Source organism: Capra hircus, chromosome 16 (genome assembly GCF_001704415.2).
Source record: "Capra hircus breed San Clemente chromosome 16, ASM170441v1, whole genome shotgun sequence".
Taxonomy (NCBI): Eukaryota; Metazoa; Chordata; class Mammalia; order Artiodactyla; family Bovidae; genus Capra; species Capra hircus.
Window position 1 is genome coordinate 28,970,568 of NC_030823.1, and position 17,274 is coordinate 28,987,841.

At 41.3% G+C, this 17,274-nt stretch overlaps 1 protein-coding gene across 4 annotated transcripts in view; it reads left to right on the plus strand.

The window, feature by feature from the left end:
- AHCTF1 (AT-hook containing transcription factor 1) overlaps positions 4,922-17,274 on the plus strand; it is a 91,702-nt gene continuing 79,349 nt past the window's right edge. Inside the window, exon 1 of one of the 4 annotated variants that reach the window (XM_018060241.1) lies at positions 4,922-5,316. The gene's annotated coding sequence lies outside the window, so the exon portion shown is untranslated. Of the gene's footprint in view, positions 5,317-5,379; positions 5,753-17,274 lie in introns of those variants that run through there. The other 3 variants (XM_018060240.1, XM_018060242.1, XM_005690546.3) reach the window with 3 other exon arrangements.

Sequence of the window (17,274 nt, forward strand, 5' to 3'; positions counted from 1 at the left end):
GATTTTTAATAAAAAATACTTCAAACAAAAAGTAATTTGCCATTTAAATATGTTGTCCTGATTTCATTGCTGAGACACAGATAATGGTCTTACCGAGATCTGTATTCCCAGCGCCCTAAGTAAAGACTAGCCCATCAAAAGCATTGGATAAGTATTTGACGGATGAACAAATACATGAAGAAATGATGGGGAACTGAAACAAAATAAAACTATTCTGAAAAATACCACTTGAGAAATACAACCTGGATTCTTAAAGATGCAATTTTGGTTTCATTAAGGTTCTATATTGTTTTCTTCACTAAATAAGAATTATGCAGTCTGCTAACAAATAATTCACTCCTAAACCCTAAAGATCTTTGACAGTCAAACTTATTCGCTAAACTTATTTGCAAACTTATTTGGAGAAGAATGCTCTCGGGCATGCTGAACTTTATTCCGGGCATTCCACTGCTGATTTTCCACTTAGGGCATCCTACTTGACATCTTGCTTTAGTTTTCAGGCATTTCATGGTGAAAAATGAATACCATGTCACCTATGCTTTTCTTTAATCAAATCCAACAAGTCTACTAAAATTTATTAAAATGCCACACAGAGGACCCAAGAAGGAGTAAAGATAGAAAAGGAAAAAAGGGGGAAAAAATCTCCATAGCTTATCATTTAAACCATGTAGAGATATTGTTTCAACTAAAAATTTTAAATGCCTTGAAAACTTACCCAGCACCATGTAAACATCACAGTTAACATAGCACATGCAAATTCAATGGGATTAAAATAAACTTACAGGAAAAAATAAGGCTGAGAATCCACCTACAAAAGAGGCACAAAGCATTTATTCAAATGGGTGACCTATTCCCTCAGTAGAGTATCAGACTTGACTGTTCGAATTTCCATCACTTTCCAACACTGCAGAGGCAACTTTTAACACGGCTTCCTTAGAAGCAGGAAGCTTCAGGCAAGTGGAAGATTTGTGACTCATGAGCAATATTTACAACACCGTTGACTAAAAGAAGCATAAAAATTACTATGTGCCCCCTATAATTTGGTATAGCAACGCTCTAAGGCAAGCATGAGTCTTGAGGAATTAAAGATTGAAAATGAAAAACGCAGTGGTACGCAAGGACATAACCTGTAGCTCACCCAGCAGAATTTCAGGATCCATCACTAATAGTGGTCTTTGGGGTTAAGAAACAAAGAAACCATAACCATGATAGCTTTAATTAAAACATATAGAATTTAAAGTAGCTTTAAAAGAGGAAGATGTGAAAGAAAGGGAGAGGTAGAAAGGGAAACAATTTTTAAAAAGAAATTAAATTTCAGTACCATGTTTGTGCAAATATTACTAGTGTTCATTAGAAGCAAATCTATGACTTTTGGGGGGTACAACTCATGAAAAACAATTTTTTTTCAAGTGCACAAAGATTATTTTAAAGAAAGAAAATATTTATGTTGCTTTTCTTTACAACTATAGATTTTATTCGATGTCTATTTTTTTAAACAAAACAAAATCCATCCCCAAATCATTTGACAAATCTGTTTCCCCCTTCCTTAGAACAAGATGTTTAACCTAGAAAATCTGTAGGGTCCTTTTTGATCAAAATATTGTATATATTTTGCTTTTTGAATGGTGAAATCAATAAATATATAGTCAGTCACTAAATAATTATTTTTGCATTTATTTAGATGCTGGTCACTATTCCATCACTGGAAATAAAGTAGGAAATAGGAAAAATGTGACTCTTCACCCCCAATCTTATTGTCAATTAGAAAAATCAAGGTTGGGGTACTGCTTGCTATAATCAACAATCTCCATAAAAATGATGAAAACATAGCTATCAGGACAGAGGCATTGCCACTGTCTGAGACAGACAAGCTCCGTTTTGTTGCTGCTGCTAAAATATCATGTTTTTTTCCCCCTATTACTTTGCAAAACAAACGAGTTCTAATTCAGAGCACTTCAATGAGATTCTAAGTTCTCTGAGATCAGATGGCTGTCTGTTTCTACCAGGGTGCTGGACTGGGAGTGAAATAGCTCTTGAATAAAACATTCCAAATGGAAGTGTCCACACTAGTTATTACCATTTTCTAAGCCTTTTACCAAAATAACTAACAACTGATCATATAGATAGAAAGGGAATGAAGTTTTGAGTGGGGCACATACTTGCCTCTAATCTTTGCAACAGCTCTGAAAGAAAAATAAGTAACAGCCTTTCTTTTCAGGCGAGAAAACAGGCAGAGTGAAGCAATTCCATTAAAGTCATGTTTCAAGAAAGTAGTGAAATGGATTAAAACTTGAGTTTGTCTGGTTTCAAATAACCATGTTCTTTTCACTACACAGTGCTTCCTCCAGTAAGAGGAAGCTTGGAAGCCGTGTTTACTAGTCCATTCTGTGGAACGCTGATGAGACAAAATGTTCCACAAGCATAGATGGATTCATGCCACAGTCAAGTAACTTTGGTAAATGCTGAGCATATTAAAGGCAGTGAGGTATTATGTAAAAGAAATGTTTAATTTTATCTTTTCCTCAAACTCATCTGACTACCAAACCCAGATTTTTGTTTATATTTTAATACTTATTAGCATCTCTTGAAACTGAAACAATTTGGCATGTGTTTTTTCCTTTAACTTTTTGGTTGAGGCTCAGGGCGTATGGGATTTTAGTTCCCTGACCAAGGACTGAACCCCTGCCCCCTGCATTGAAAGTGTGGAGTCTTAATCACTAGGCCTCCAGGGAAGTCCTTGGCATATGATTAAATGACTGAAAAGAAAAAAGATGAATGAATGAGATCTTTAAAGTAGAAATTCAGTTTACAAAGCAATTGAAATAAAAAAGCTAATAGTTATGAGAGAAGCATTTGAAAAAAGTATAAGATCTGGTCTGTTTTCAGTGTAGCTGAGAGATGGGGGCATTGGGTGGATGGATGGAGTGAGCGGCATAAGGGGAAACAATACACACAGCATATTTTCAGTACAAGTTTTTAGTGATTAATATGGGCTGAAGTTGAGAAGATTTTGAGAGAAAAGAGTCTTAGCTGGACCATTTTCAGTGGAAGATACTGAGAAGCAGAAACATGTTTGCAGGGAAGTGAAGAAAAGATTCTCAGGAACTACGCAGGGAAATAAAACAGGATAGGTAGGATTGGTCCAGATTACAGACAACCGTACAGAAACCATATCAGCATTCTGTCAGTAATTATGGAAAGAAAGATTAAAATCTGAAGGATAGTTTTAGAAACTCAGTTTGGATAAGTATGATGATTTTGAATTTCACAACTGGTAACAAATGCTTGTTAAGGAATCCGTTGAACCTCTAAGTCATCCTTGCTCTACCAGCATTCTGGAGGTGAGAATCTACCTCTTCAGATTACAGAGAAGTACAGCACCTATGAATTGAGGACGAAATGGTGCCAAGGAAAGGAAGTATAACATGGAGAGCAAGGCAAGGACATGAATTCGCACATCTGACTGCAGAGCAGTTTCTGTTTTAAGAAGTCTATTTAAAATAGTTAAGACAAACTAATCAAAAACCTCTTTAACTTTTTCTCTGCCACAACCTAGCCAGTACATTTTGTAAGCCACTATGTTTCTGATGGCGCAGTGGATAAAGAATCCGCCTGTAACACTGGAGACCTGGGTTCCATCCCTGGGTGGGGAAGATCCCCTGGAGGAGGGCACAGCAACCCACTCCTGCCTGGCAGGCTGCAGTTCATAGGGTCGCACAGAGCCGGACACGACCGAAGCGACTAACTTAGCACACACGCCTGTTACTTTTAGAGATCGCTGTCAATAAAGAGACAAAAAATATGGGGAAAAAAGAATATTACATTACTAAAAGACAAGCTTTGACAAAAATCATACGGGAAAGGATAACAGAAAAGGATAAACTTTCCTGGTTAAAACATAAGTGGCTTGTTAGAATCCTACCCCTATCTCCCGTTTTATTATTTTTCTTCTTCTTATTTTCGCTTTCATTATGGTTATAGTCCACGTTTGTTTGAAAAGTGTGTGGTGCTGGGATTAACGTCAAAGATCCTGTGTGCTTAGTCACTAAATTGTGTCCAACTCTTCTGCAAGCCCACCATGTAGCTACTGTCCATGGGATTCCCAGACAAGAATACTGGAGGGGGTTGTCATTTCCTTCTCCAGGGAATCTTCCCAACTCAGGGATCCAACCCGCCCCTCCTGCATTGCAGGCGGATTCTTTGCCACTGAGACACCAGGGAAGCCCGTCAACTTCAAAGATATTAACCATAAATAAAAGAAATTCCACAATGAAACCCCAGGGTGACCAAATATGCAACACTGATTTGGGGTAAAATTTTGAATTAGAAGATTACACTAGGTCTCGTGAGCACCTCTGGCCACGAAAGCACGCTAGCATATTTAAAAATATAGAAGAGGGGGAAAGAAACTTTCCCCCAAAGTCAGACGCCCGCTTTCGGCACAGAAAGTCGGAGCAGGGAGAATGAAAAACACAGAGGGCAAAGATTATCACTCGGCCGCCAGCAAGCGGAGCCAGAAGATAATGTGGCGACTCTCCCGCCACAGAAGACTCCGGGAGGGATCGGTAGGCGGGCCCTACGGCGGGTACAGACTACCACTCCCAAGTCCGCCCTGGGCTTAAGGGCTGGGCGGCCAAAGAGGCTTAACGCGCAAGGTATCATGGGACTCGTAGTCTTTGTTCCCTTCAGTTCTTTGGAGGCGGGGAGTTCCTGTTTTATGTAAATACCCGGCCCTTCCAAACCGTACTCCCTTTCCTCCCTTTCCCTCCCCCTACGTTCTTTCACCGAGAGTTTGAAATTCCCGCAGAGCAGGCGCCCGAGGCCGGAACCCTCGCGAGAACTCAGGTCTCCGCGCCGCGATCTCCTGTCCCCCACTTCCCCGCCCCTCCCCGCCTCTCCCCTCCCCTCCCCTCCCCGGTGAGTGGGACTCCGTGTGCCTTACGGGGGTAATGCGCAAAGCCGGGCCTGCACTGCCGGAGCGGAGGAGGCAGAGGCACAGTCGCGTTGGGAAGGACCCGGAACCGCGGCGCAGGCAGTGGCTGCGTTTTACGCGCTGAGCGGTCGGCCGGTCTGCAGCCGGCGAAGGCGCTCGCGGGGTTGGGGGTGTGTGGATCTGAGCTGGCCGGGGCGGTCGCAGGCGGAGGCCCGCGAAGAGGCAAGCGGCTTCCGCGGAGCGGAGGTGAGCGCGCCCTGCCGGTGGCGGCCGTGTCTCCCGGGAGATGCTGTGACGGACTCGCGCGGGAGGAGCTCGCGCCTCGCCTCGCGCGCCCCACTGGACTCTGCGGCCGCGGCGGCTCGGTCACCCGCCCTTCTCTGGTAGGGGGAAGGGAAGCAGGGGGTTGGGCCGGGGCGGCGGAGGGTGGGTCGGCGCGGCCTGGGCCCGGAGCCGCGGCCCGGCCTCTCCCGCCGCGCCTGGCCCGCCGGGCCCTCCTCGCGCCGGGCCTAGGCCATGCTTATGGCCGTTCAGCGCGCAGCGGCGGCCGGGCTCGCGGAGCCGGCGCAAGGAAACTAAGGCGGGCGTTGGCGGGTGCGGCACGCTCTAAAGCTCCGGGAGTTTGTTATATAACCTCCTTCTCGGCCGAGCGGCGGCACATGGCGGCGGAGAGGCGCCTCGGGGTCCAACCCCCGCGCCTAACGCGCCGGCAGCCGGGTCCTCACTCTGTCCGGGCGGGCCGGGACCGCGGCGCCTCTTCCCCACGGTCTTCCGATGCGGTTGAGACCTTGGCGAGCTTCTCCCCTGGGCAGCCTGCTGGTACTTTGGGTCTCTGTTACGTTGCTGGGTGCTCCGCATGCTGCCGGGCATGGCTATGATGAGTCTCGGGCGGAGAAGTTTGACCGGTGATTTGAAAAGTGCAGTGAATTGGTCCGATAAAGGGGATTTAAAATAACTTACATCTTGGAGTGGTTATTAATTTGCCTTGCCTGTGCCACCTGGAAACTTGAGGACGATGACTTTTGTTACTCGTTGACTGTTTTGGGGGGACGTGGGGAGGTTAATTTGTTCTCATAAGCTAGTGAGGTTCAAACTAGCCGTCATTATGTTTTTTCAGATAGGCAGTTTGAGAACGTAATTGATAAGAACCTGGGTCCTTTAGAATAAAATACAGGTCTCTTGGAAATCTTACCTTCAGTTTATCTTTAAAATTAAAGAGACAGTAGATTTTAAGAACTTTAGTGCTCTTTCATTGATTGAGTCTGGGAGGAGAGAAGAAATTAGGATCGATTTACTGATTTTGGAGGATTTGACTATGGATGATAAGCCCAGCTCAAGTTAATGTCTTGAGGGATGCTCGTGTGTTAAAGTGCAATGGGAAGCCTGCATTCTCCCCATACTGTAATTTTTGATTCTGATTTTTCAATAACCTAGTGCCAGAATGTCACCATTTCGCAAACAGCAATAATAATTATTTTTTTTTAAATTTCAAAGATTGTTATACAGCACTTTCGGGATGGTCATATATTTATTTTTAATTTTAAGAAGTAAAGACTTGTTTCTTTCCTAACTTTAAAAAATTCCCGGAGATTTTTCACTTTTTTCTTCAGAATAGAGTTTCATTTCCCTCGCTGAGGTCATCGGTCTCAACAATAAATCTTGTCTGCTGTCCACCCTCAACTCTTCACAGATGTATGCTTCAGCTATTCTAGAATCATCCCCAGTCCTGGGCCCGTTTTCTTGAAGATGTGCTTTGATGTTCCTTTGCCCCTGTCCTTGAGCCTGGAGTGCCATCTCTGCCTTTTCAAAGTTGCACGCGTGCTCAGTCACTTCAGCCCGTGTCCGACTCTTTGTGACCCCCGTACACTGGGACCTGCCAGGTTCCTCTGTCCATGGGATTCTCCAGGCAAGAATACTGAAGTGGATTACCATTTCCTCCAGCGCCTCTTCCTAACCCCGGGGATCGAACCCGGGGTTATGTCTTACGTCTCTTGCATTGGCACTAGCGCCATTTTCACCTTTCAAATCCTCCTTCGCTTAAATGCCATCTTTTCTATATACTTTCATTCCTCTGTATCCCACTTCTTCCCTGGGATCTCACAGAGTATATACCTTTATTGCAGGGTTTATTTTCATGGTTTATTATGTATCTCCTAGAATGTAAACTCCTTGAGGTCAGGAAGTAGGTCATCTTTGTGCCTTTGTATTGCCTCCCCAACGCAATATTTCAAAAGTAGTTGGTGTTTGATAATTGTTTAAGTTTGAAAGAACAGCTACTAAAAGACCGGAAGTTTCTGGATCCGTGGATAGTTCACATTTATATCATAATTTTTAGTCTTTTTTAAAAAGTGAAAATGCATGCAGAACGTTTTGTAGAAATGTTTGCTCAGTATATGCTGCAATACAGTTGTTGAACAACTAGTTTAAAGTTTTATTTTATTTTCTGTGGTGGAGCTTTCTAGGATGAGTGTATTTCACATAGCTGAGTTTTGGTATTGTGTCAGTATCCTTCCCAGTACCTTTGCAGAGTTTGCTTTGCTTCTTAATATTGAAACAATGTTTATTTATTTAAAAGTAAGTTAGATCCAATATTGAGTTTCTTCTTTTTAATACACTTTGTTTTTTAAAGCAGTTTTAAGTGGAAGGCACAGAGATTTCCAGTATTTGCTTTCCCTGCTCCGATTCATGCATACATTTCCCCATTATCAGCATCCGGTAGTAGACTGGAACATTTGTTACAATTGATGGACCTGAATTAACACATCATCACCCAAAGTCCCTAGTTTACCTTACTCTTCATCCTTGTTGGTGTAGATTGTCTGGGTTTGGAAATGTATAATGGCATGTATCTACCATTATAGTATCATTCAGAGTAGTTTTCACCACCCTAGAAATCCTCTGTGCTCCCCTGTCTTTCCCTCCCTCTCTGTTAACCCCTGGCAACCCCTGATCTTTTTGTCTCCATAGTTTTACCTTTTTCAGAATTGTCCTGTAATTGGAATCAGGCACTGTGTAGCCTTTTCAGATGGACTTTCTTCACTTTATAGTTCAAATTTAAGCTTTTTCCAAGTCTTTGCTTGATAACTCATTTCTTTTCAGCCCTGCATAATATTCCGTTGTTTGGATGTACCACTATTTATCCATTCACCTACTGAAGTACATTTTGATTATTTCCAGGTTTTGACGATTATTAATAAAAATATCCGTGTGCAGGTTTTTGTGTTTTAGGTAAGTTTTACCTAACTCCTTTGGGTAAATATCAGGGAGCATGATCGCTGGATCTTACAGTAAGAATATGTTTAGTTTTGTAAGAAACTGCCCAGTTGTCTTCCAAAGTGGCATTGGACCAGTTTGCACTCCCAGCATCAGTGACTGAGAATTCCTGTTACTCCACATTCCCACCAGTGTTTAGCTGTTGTCAGTGACTGGATTTTGGTCATTCTAAGTATGTAGCGGTACATCGTTGTTTGAATATGCATCTTCCTGACGACATAAGATGTGGGACATCTTTTCACGTGCCTATTTGCCATCTGTATATCTTCGCTAATGAAGTGGCTGTTAATATCTTTGGCCATTTTTTAACTGGGTTGTTTTCTCGTTGGGTTTCAAGAATATTGAGTTTTTTAAAATTGATTTTGTTATTCAACATGTCAATTCTTGCCTTGCTAGTATCTTACCATCGTAATTTATGACATGTTTAAGACCTGTTGTAAGGCATTGTGACCCTCTGGAATTCACAGGAATAAGATAGGATTTTTGCTTTTTGGGAATTCATAGTGTTCTGGGGAAGACTGACAAATATAAATAGTGGATTTCAAAAATCATTTTTAGGATTGCTAACATAAATGTGGAAAGGAATGAGCTCAGAAATGAGATTAAATAGGAATGGATTGATTTACGCAGACCACACTGGGAATCTAGTTCTTAAATGATGTGTGGGGCTTTGGCAGATGGAGATAGAGGAAGGAACCGCATAAACAGAAGAATGAATATGCCAGTGAAGGAAGGGCCTTGGGGAGACAAACCTGTGAAGACAAATGCCAGATTGTGGAGGACTTCGATTACCTGTGGCTGAAGATGTTAGTCTTTATATGCAGTAGAGGAGTCATTGGAGGTTTTTGAGAAGGGAGTGACAATCCATCTGTGCTTTATCGAGAAAATAAAATTTTCATTGACATTAGGCAGTGTTCCTGCTCTGCTTATCTGGAACTTGGAAGAAGTTGAAAGTTTGTAAAGTACTTTTTAGAAGTTTTTTAGAAGCTTGTAAGTACTTTTTAAAGGTTGGCAATTATGTCATCAAGGCTAGGATTCTACCTGATTTTGTACAGTACTGAACGTAGCTGCTTGATGTGTTTTTGTGAAGATATGTATGTAGATAGATATACATACAGATGTAGACATAGATGTCTTTATATAAGATGTTCTTTCTAATGTACTTTTTAGGAGTTCTCTTTAGTGTACTTAAAATGTTAAAAATTCACACTGTAAATTCAGTATCTGAAAGGTCCTGAAGCCAGAAACCAGTTTTTGCCCTGTATTTTCAAAATGCTTGTGTGCTCAGTTGTGTCCGACTCTTTCAACCCCACGGACTGTAGCCTGCCAGGCTCCTCTGTCCATGGAATTTTCCAGGCAAGAATGCTGGGGTGGGTTGTCATTTACTTTTCCAGGGAATCTTCCCAACCCAGGCATTGAACTCACGTCTCCTCTTATCTCCTGTGTTACAGTTCCATTCTTTACCACTGAGCCCTCATAGAGGCCCATCACCAATTCAAAGGCTAACTTCTGAATTTGGAAAACTTTTTTTTTCAGTGAACATTTTTTTGAACTCCTTTTGTGTCACAATTGACCACTTTGTTGTCAGGAAATGACCCTCTTTATTCCTGATAATATTTTTTGCTCTGAATTCTACTTTGGTGTTAATAAGTTGCTTCTGTCTTTTTTTTTTTTTTCATTAACGTTAGCATGATTCATCTTCTGTTATTTACTTTTAACCTATCTAGGCTTTTTATTTTGGAGAAGGCAATGGCACCCCACTCCAGTACTCTTGCCTGGAAAATCCTGTGGATGCAGGAGCCTGGTAGGCTGCAGTCCATGGGGTCTCTAAGAGTCGAATACGACTGAGCGACTTCACTTTCCCTTTTCACTGTCATGCGTTGGAGAAGGAAATGGCAACCCACTCCAGTGTTCTTGCCTGGAGAATCCCAGGGACGGGGGAGCCTAGTGGGCTGTCGTCTATGGGGTCGCACAGAGTTGGACACGACTGAAGTGACTTAGCAGCAGCAGCAGGTTTTTTATTTAAACTTGGTCTTATTTTTTTATCCAATCTGACTGGTCTTTGCTTTTTAACTAGAATATTAATGTCATTTTGTTATTGTAACTAGTGATGTAATATGGTAGGTTTCAGTCTACTGTCTTCCTATTTTTTTGTCTCATTTTTCTTTTCTTTTTTTAATATATTGGGATATAGTTGATTGCTTCCCTGGTGGCTCAGATGGTAAAGAATCTGCCTGCTCTGCGGGAGACCTGAGTTCGATCCCTGGGTAGGGAAAATCACCTGGAGAAGGGAATGGCTTGCTGCTGCTAAGTCACTTCAGTCGTGTCCAACTCTGTGCGACCCCATAGATGGCAGCCCACCAGGCTCCCCCGTCCCTGGGATTCTCCAGGCAAGAACACTGGAATGGGTTACCACTCCAGTATTCTGGCATGGAGGATTCCATGGACAGAGGAGCCTGGCAGACTACAGTCCATGGGGTCGCAAAGAGTCGGACAGGACTGAGCGACTTTCACGCACTCAGAGCACTCAGAGTTGATTAACAATGTTGTGTTAGTTTCAGGTGTACAGCAAAGTGATTCAGTTATACATGTGTCTATTTCAGATTCTTTTCCCACTCAGCCTTTTGTTCTTTCTCTTTTTATATTATCTTTTGGGTTTTACTTTTATAAGGATATTTTATCTTTCATTGGCTTATACTTATTTCCGTGTGTGTGTGTTTAGTGGTTATTTTAAGGTTTCTAGTGTACATCTTTAAATTATTACAGTCTGTCTTTAATCAGTATAGTATTTATAGTATAAGAACCTTGTAGCAATATGTTCCTCTCCGGACCTTTCTCCTGTTTTGTCGTTTGTTTCCCTTGTATTATAAATGTTATGAACTCCTGCTTTAAATAGATGATTGTCTTTTGTTTTCTTTTTTGATGATTGTCTTTTAAAGAGATTAAAAAATAAGGGAAAAAAGTGTTTTGACGGTTTTGGTTGTCTGTATTTTTTTACGTAGATACCAGTTTCTGTATGAAAGAATTCTTTTAACATTCCTTGTGGTGCAGATCTGCTGGTGATGATCTCCTCAATGCGCCTATGTCCAAAAGGTCTTTATTTTACCTTCATTTTTAAAAGATAGTTTCACTGGATATAGAATTCTAGGTTCACAACTTGCTTTTTTCACAACTTAAAATATATTACTCCACTGTTCCTTGCTTGCAATGTTTTCAGTGAGGCTTCTTTGAATTATCTTTGTTCCTCTGCAGTGTGCTACTTTAAGATTTTTTTCTTTGTCCCCTGATTAGGATGTATCTTGGTGGAGTTTCCTCATGTTTCACATGCTGGAGATTTACTGACCTTTTTGATTTGTTGCTTTGTTGAGTTCAGTTTCTCAGTCATGTCTGACTCTTTGTGAACCCCATGGACTGCAGCATGCCAGGCTTCCCTGTCCATCACCAACTCCCAGAATTTGCTCATACTCATGTCCATCGAGTCAGTGATTCCAACCAAACATTTAGTCCTCTGTCATCCCCTTCTCCTGCCCTCAATCTTTCCCAGCATCAGTTCTAATGAGTCAGTTATTTGCATCAGGTGGCCAGAATATTGCAGCTTCAGCTTCAGCATAAGCCTTCCAATGAATATTCAGGACTGATTTCCTTTAGGATTGACTGGTTTGATCTCCTTGCAGTCCACAGGACTCTGAAGAGTCTTCTCCAACACCACAGTTCAAAAGCATCGATTCTTTGGTGCTCAGCTTTCTTTGTGGTCCAGCTCTCACATCCATACATGACTACTGGAAAAAAAACATAGCTTTAGCTAGATGGACTTTATTGGCAAAGTAATGTCTTTGTTTTTTAATATGCTGTCTAGGTTTGTCATCGGAAAAGGCAATGGCACCCCACTCCAGTACTCTTGCCTGGAAAATCCCATGGGCAGAGGAGCCTGGTAGGCTGCAATCCATGGGGTCGCTAAGAGTTGGACGTGACTGAGTGACTTCACTTTCACTTTTCACTTTGATGCATTGGAGAAGGAAATGGCAACCCACTCCAGTGTTCTTGCCTGGAGAATCCCAGGGACGGGGGAGCCTGGTGGGCTGCCGTCTATGGGGTCGCACAGAGTCGGACACAACTGAAGCGACTTAGCAGCAGCAGGTTTGTCATAGCTTTTCCTCCAAGGAGCAAGCGTTCCTTTTGCAGTGATCTTGGAGCCCAAGAAAATAAAGTCTGTCACTGTTTCCATTGTTTCCCTATTTGCTTGCCATGAAGTAATGGGACTGGATGCCATATTCTTAGTTTTCTGAATGTTGAGTTTTGAGCCAGCTTTTTCAGTGTCCTCTTTAACTTTCATCAAGAGGCTCTTTAGTTCCTTTTTGCTTTCTACCATAGAGTGGTGTTATTTGCATATCTGAGGTTGTTGATGTTTCTCCCGGCAATTTTGTTTCCAGCTTGTGCTTCATCCAGCCCGGCAGTTCACATGATATAGTCTGCATATGAGTTAAATAATCAGGGTGACAGTATACAACCTTGATGTACTCCTTTCCCAATTTGGAACCAGTCTGTTGTTCCATGTCTGGTCCTAACTGTTGCATCTTGACCTGCATACAGATTTCTCAGGAGGCAGGTAAAGTGGTTTGGTATTCTCATCTCTTTAAGAATTAGCCACAGTTTATTGTGACCCACACAAGTTAAAGGCTTTGGTGTAGTCAATAAAGCAGAAATAGATGTTTTTCTGAAACTTTCTTGCTTTTTCCATGATCCAGTGGACGTTGGCAATTTGATCTCTGGGTGCTCTGGCTTTTCTAAATCCAGCTTGAACATCTGGAAGTTCACGGATCATGTACCGTTGAAACCTCGCTTGGAGAATTTTGAGCATCACTTGGCTAGCGTGTGAGATGAGTGCAATTGTGCGGTAGTTTGAACATTCTTTGGCATGGCCTTTCTTTGGGATTGGAATGAAAACTGACCTTTTCCAGTCCTGTGGCCGCTGCTGAGTTTTTCAAACTTGTTGTCATATTGAGTGAAGCACTTTCACAGCACTGTCTTTTAGGATTTGAAATAGCTCAATTGGAATTCATCACCTCCATTAGCTTTGTTTGTAGTGATGCTTCCTAAGGCCTACTTGACTCTGCATTCCAGGATGTCTAGCTCTAGGTGAGTGATCACACCATAGTGGTTATCTTGGTCATTAAGATCTTTTTTGTATAGTTCTTCTGTGTATTCTTGCCACCTCTTCGGATCTTCTGCTTCTGTTAGGTCCGTAATGTTTCTGCCCTTTATTGTGCCCATCTTCGCATGAAATATTCTGTTGGTATCTCTGATTTTCTTGAAGAGAGCTCTGCTACTGCTGCTAAGTCGCTTCAGTCGTGTCCGGCTCTGTGTGACCCCATAGACGGCAGCCCACCAGGCTCCTCCGTCCCTGGGATTCTACAGGCAAGAAGACTGGAGTAGGTTGCCATATCCTTCTCCAATGCATGAAAGTGAACTCGCTCAGTCGTGTCTGACTCCCAGCGATCCCATGGACTGCAGCCTACCAGGCTCCTGTGTCCATGGGAGTTTCCAGGCAAGAGTACTGGACTGGGTTGCCAGTGCCTTCTCCATGAAAAGAGCTCTGTTCTTTCCCATTGTTTTGTTTTCCTCTGTTTCTTTGCATTGATCACCAAGGAAGGCTTTCTTATCTCTCCTTGCTATTCTTTGGAACTCTGCATTCAGATGGGTTTATCTTTCCTTTTCTCCTTTGCCTTTTGCATCTCTTCTTTTCTCAGCTATCTGTAAAGCCTCCTCAGACAACCATTTTGCCTTTTTGCATTTTTTTTTCTTGGGGATGGTCTTGATCACTGCCTCCTATATGGTGTCACAAACCTCCATCCGTAGTTCTTCAGGCACTCTGTCTATCAGATCTAGTCCCTTGAATCTATTTGTCACTTCCACTGTATAATGGTAAGGGATTTGATTTAGGTCATACCTGAATGTTCTAGTGGTTTTCCCTACTTTCTTCAATTTAAGTCTGAATTTTGCAATAAGGAGTTCATGATCTGAGCCACAGTTAGCTCCCAGTCTTGTTTTTGCTGACCCTATATAGCTTCTCCATCTTCTGCTGCAAATAATATGATCAGTCTGATTTCAGTATTGACCATCTGGTGATGTCTGTGTGTAGAGTTGTCTCTTGTGTTGTTCGAAGAGGGTGTTTGCTATGACCAGTGAGTTCTCTTGGCAAAACTGTTAGCCTTTGCCCTGCTTCATTTTGTACTCCAAGGCCAAACTTGCCTGCTACTCCAGGTATCTCTTGACTTCCTGCTTTTGCATTCCAGTCCCTTATGATATAAAGGACATCTTTTTTTCTTGTTAGTTCTTGATGGTCTTGTAGGTCATAGTTTTCATCAAATTGAGGAAGAATTTGGCCATTAGTTTTCCAGATATTTCCGTCTTCTCCTTTTGGCGATTCCTAATACATGTATTAGATCACTCAGATTGTCTCATAGCTCACTGATGGTCTCTACTTTCTCTCCTCACCCCAGTCCTTTTTTCTTACTGTGCCTCATTTTAGTTTCCACTGTGGGTGTTTAAGTTAACTGATACTTTCTGTGTCTAATCTGTTAATCCCATCCAGTGTATTTTCTCATTGCTAGAAATTTGATTTAGACTTTTGATATCTTCCACATCTTTCCTTAATGTGTTCATGCTTTGCTCTATCTTGTTGGATGTAGGGACTCTAGCTAGAATAACTGATTTACGTTTCTTATCCAGTAATTCTAACTTCTCTGTGATTTCTAGGTCTGGTTTTGTTTTTTTTTTTTTCCCACTCAAGGGTCATGTTTGCTGTTTCTTTGGATATTTGCCATTTTTCAGTTGGATGCCAGACACTGTGAATTTTATTTTCCTGAGTACTGGATATTTTTGCAGTCATTTATATATTCTTGAGCTTTGTTTGAGCTTTGTTGAGTTTCTTGGGAACAATTTTATTCTTTTGAGGCTGGCTTGTTTCAGACCAAAACAGCCTTTAAACAGGGCCTAATTTTTCTCCCCACTGCTGAAGCAGTCAGTACCTTTCTGAGTACTCTACTCAGTGCCCATGTGTTAGGTTTTTTCCCCACTCTGGAGTTATACCTGGGCCTGTGAGCATTTTGTGGATCATTCCTTGTTGTCTGGTACTTTCCTTATACACTTATGCTAATCATATTGAGATTCAGGGGAACCCACCGCAGATCCCTGAGTTCTTTGGCCCTTTGTACTGTAGTTATTCTGCCCTGTGAATTCTAGCCACCTTTGGAGTTCTCAGTCCTGTTTCAATTCAAGGAGACCCTTGGGCCTTATTCGGGTTCTCTCTCAGCTCTGTGTCCTGGATTCTCTCTATACACAGTAACATGGGACAGTCCTAGAGGTCATCTTGTTTTTCTTCTCTGTGCTACCTATTGTCCTGTTTCTGAACAACTTGTGTTCATATATTTTGTTTCTTTTTTTTTTTAAGGTGGGAGAATAAATTGGGAATGGAAGTGACAATTCTGTTCTTGAATATTATGACTGAGCCGTTTCTTCTACATCATACTTGTTTTTTTTTTTTTAATTAAAAAGAGCATAACAGAAAATACATCCAGCCTGAGAAATGAACATTTATTATATTTCATTTTCAAAAAATTGATTATTGTGCACCTGTCATGAGTTTTAGAATCACTTTGTGAAAGTCTTCTAAAAATTCTGTTAGGGTAATGTTGACTGAATTGCAGTGATCATGGAACTTTTTTGCTTAATGGCCATGAACACTCCACTGATTATACTTTGGGTAAAGCTACCCAGAGTGTTTGGGATTTTGAAGGTTTTAGCTCTAGAGAAATGATTTTGGTTTCAAGTTTAATAGGAAGAATGTATTCACTTCAGTTTACCATTAAATTCTTTTAAATCAAGGCTATAAAAGGCCATCAGAGGTGAAATCTCATAACAATGAGATTGTAGCCTACCCTACCTAAATTTGTGTAAAATTTTCTTTGGTACTAAAATGTTTAGAAGAGGGATATAATCAATTTCTGAGAACAATGCTTTCAGCATCTAAACTTGAACCTAGGATGTCACATAAATATAAGATGTTAATATAAGAGGCTAATGAATGGACAGTACTTTTCACTGACTATATGTTATAGTAATAATAGTTTAATTTATGTTTGATTATACTTTGGATCTGTTTTGGATAAAAAAATTCCACGTTTAATGACTGGGAAATCTCAAACATAACTTTTTTTTTAGTTTTTTGAGTTAATGCTAACAAATGTGTTTTTTGAGTTAGTTGATTAGACTTTTGTCTAGAAAATAGCATTTATAGCCTGAACAGAAAATTGTAGCTCATGTTTTATTAACTTTCTGAGTAACCTTTTCAAATCTGTTTTTTCTTTTCACAATAATTGGTAGTGGGGCTGAGTACTTGCCAATTATAGAATGACCAGAAAGAACAGGAGACTGGAGATGAAAAGACCAATAGTCTAGTATGCAGAAATTTATTTATTTGTAAAATGAGTGGGTTTTATTGACAGTTTGTATTGCATGGTAAAGGGTGGAAAAATAAACCATTTATTATGTAGTTAGTCAATATTCTTTGCCCCTCTAGTGAAACTAGTAGGGTTAAAGTAAGTAAGATTGGATCTGTCCCCTAAAGAATTTTCTAGTTGGGGATACAAAGAGTCAGTTACAGAGTGTGATAAGTGCCATCTGTGATAGGGGAAGTACCAGGTTCATCAGGAACAAACAGAATTGTAACTTAACCTGGACAAGGAAAGTTTTCTTTGTTTTTTTGAAGAATCGTTGTTTTAACTAAGTCCTCAAAGTTTCTGGGTAGTGATGGAATCATTAACCCAGAGAAGAAACAGAAGAACAGAAACAAATCTGTAGAGAGGAGGGAGAAAGATTGTTTCATCTTGGAAGCGTTGACTTTGAGGTGTCATGGTAGCAGCGACATAGGGAAGGAATGGCTAGTCATGTCTGTCACATCGGAAGGAATGTGGCATTGCTGTCTTACAATATTTGAAGCCTGGATTTCTTTCTTCTGAATATCCGATACGATGATCTGATGATGAGATAGAGGGTATAGCATGGCATTT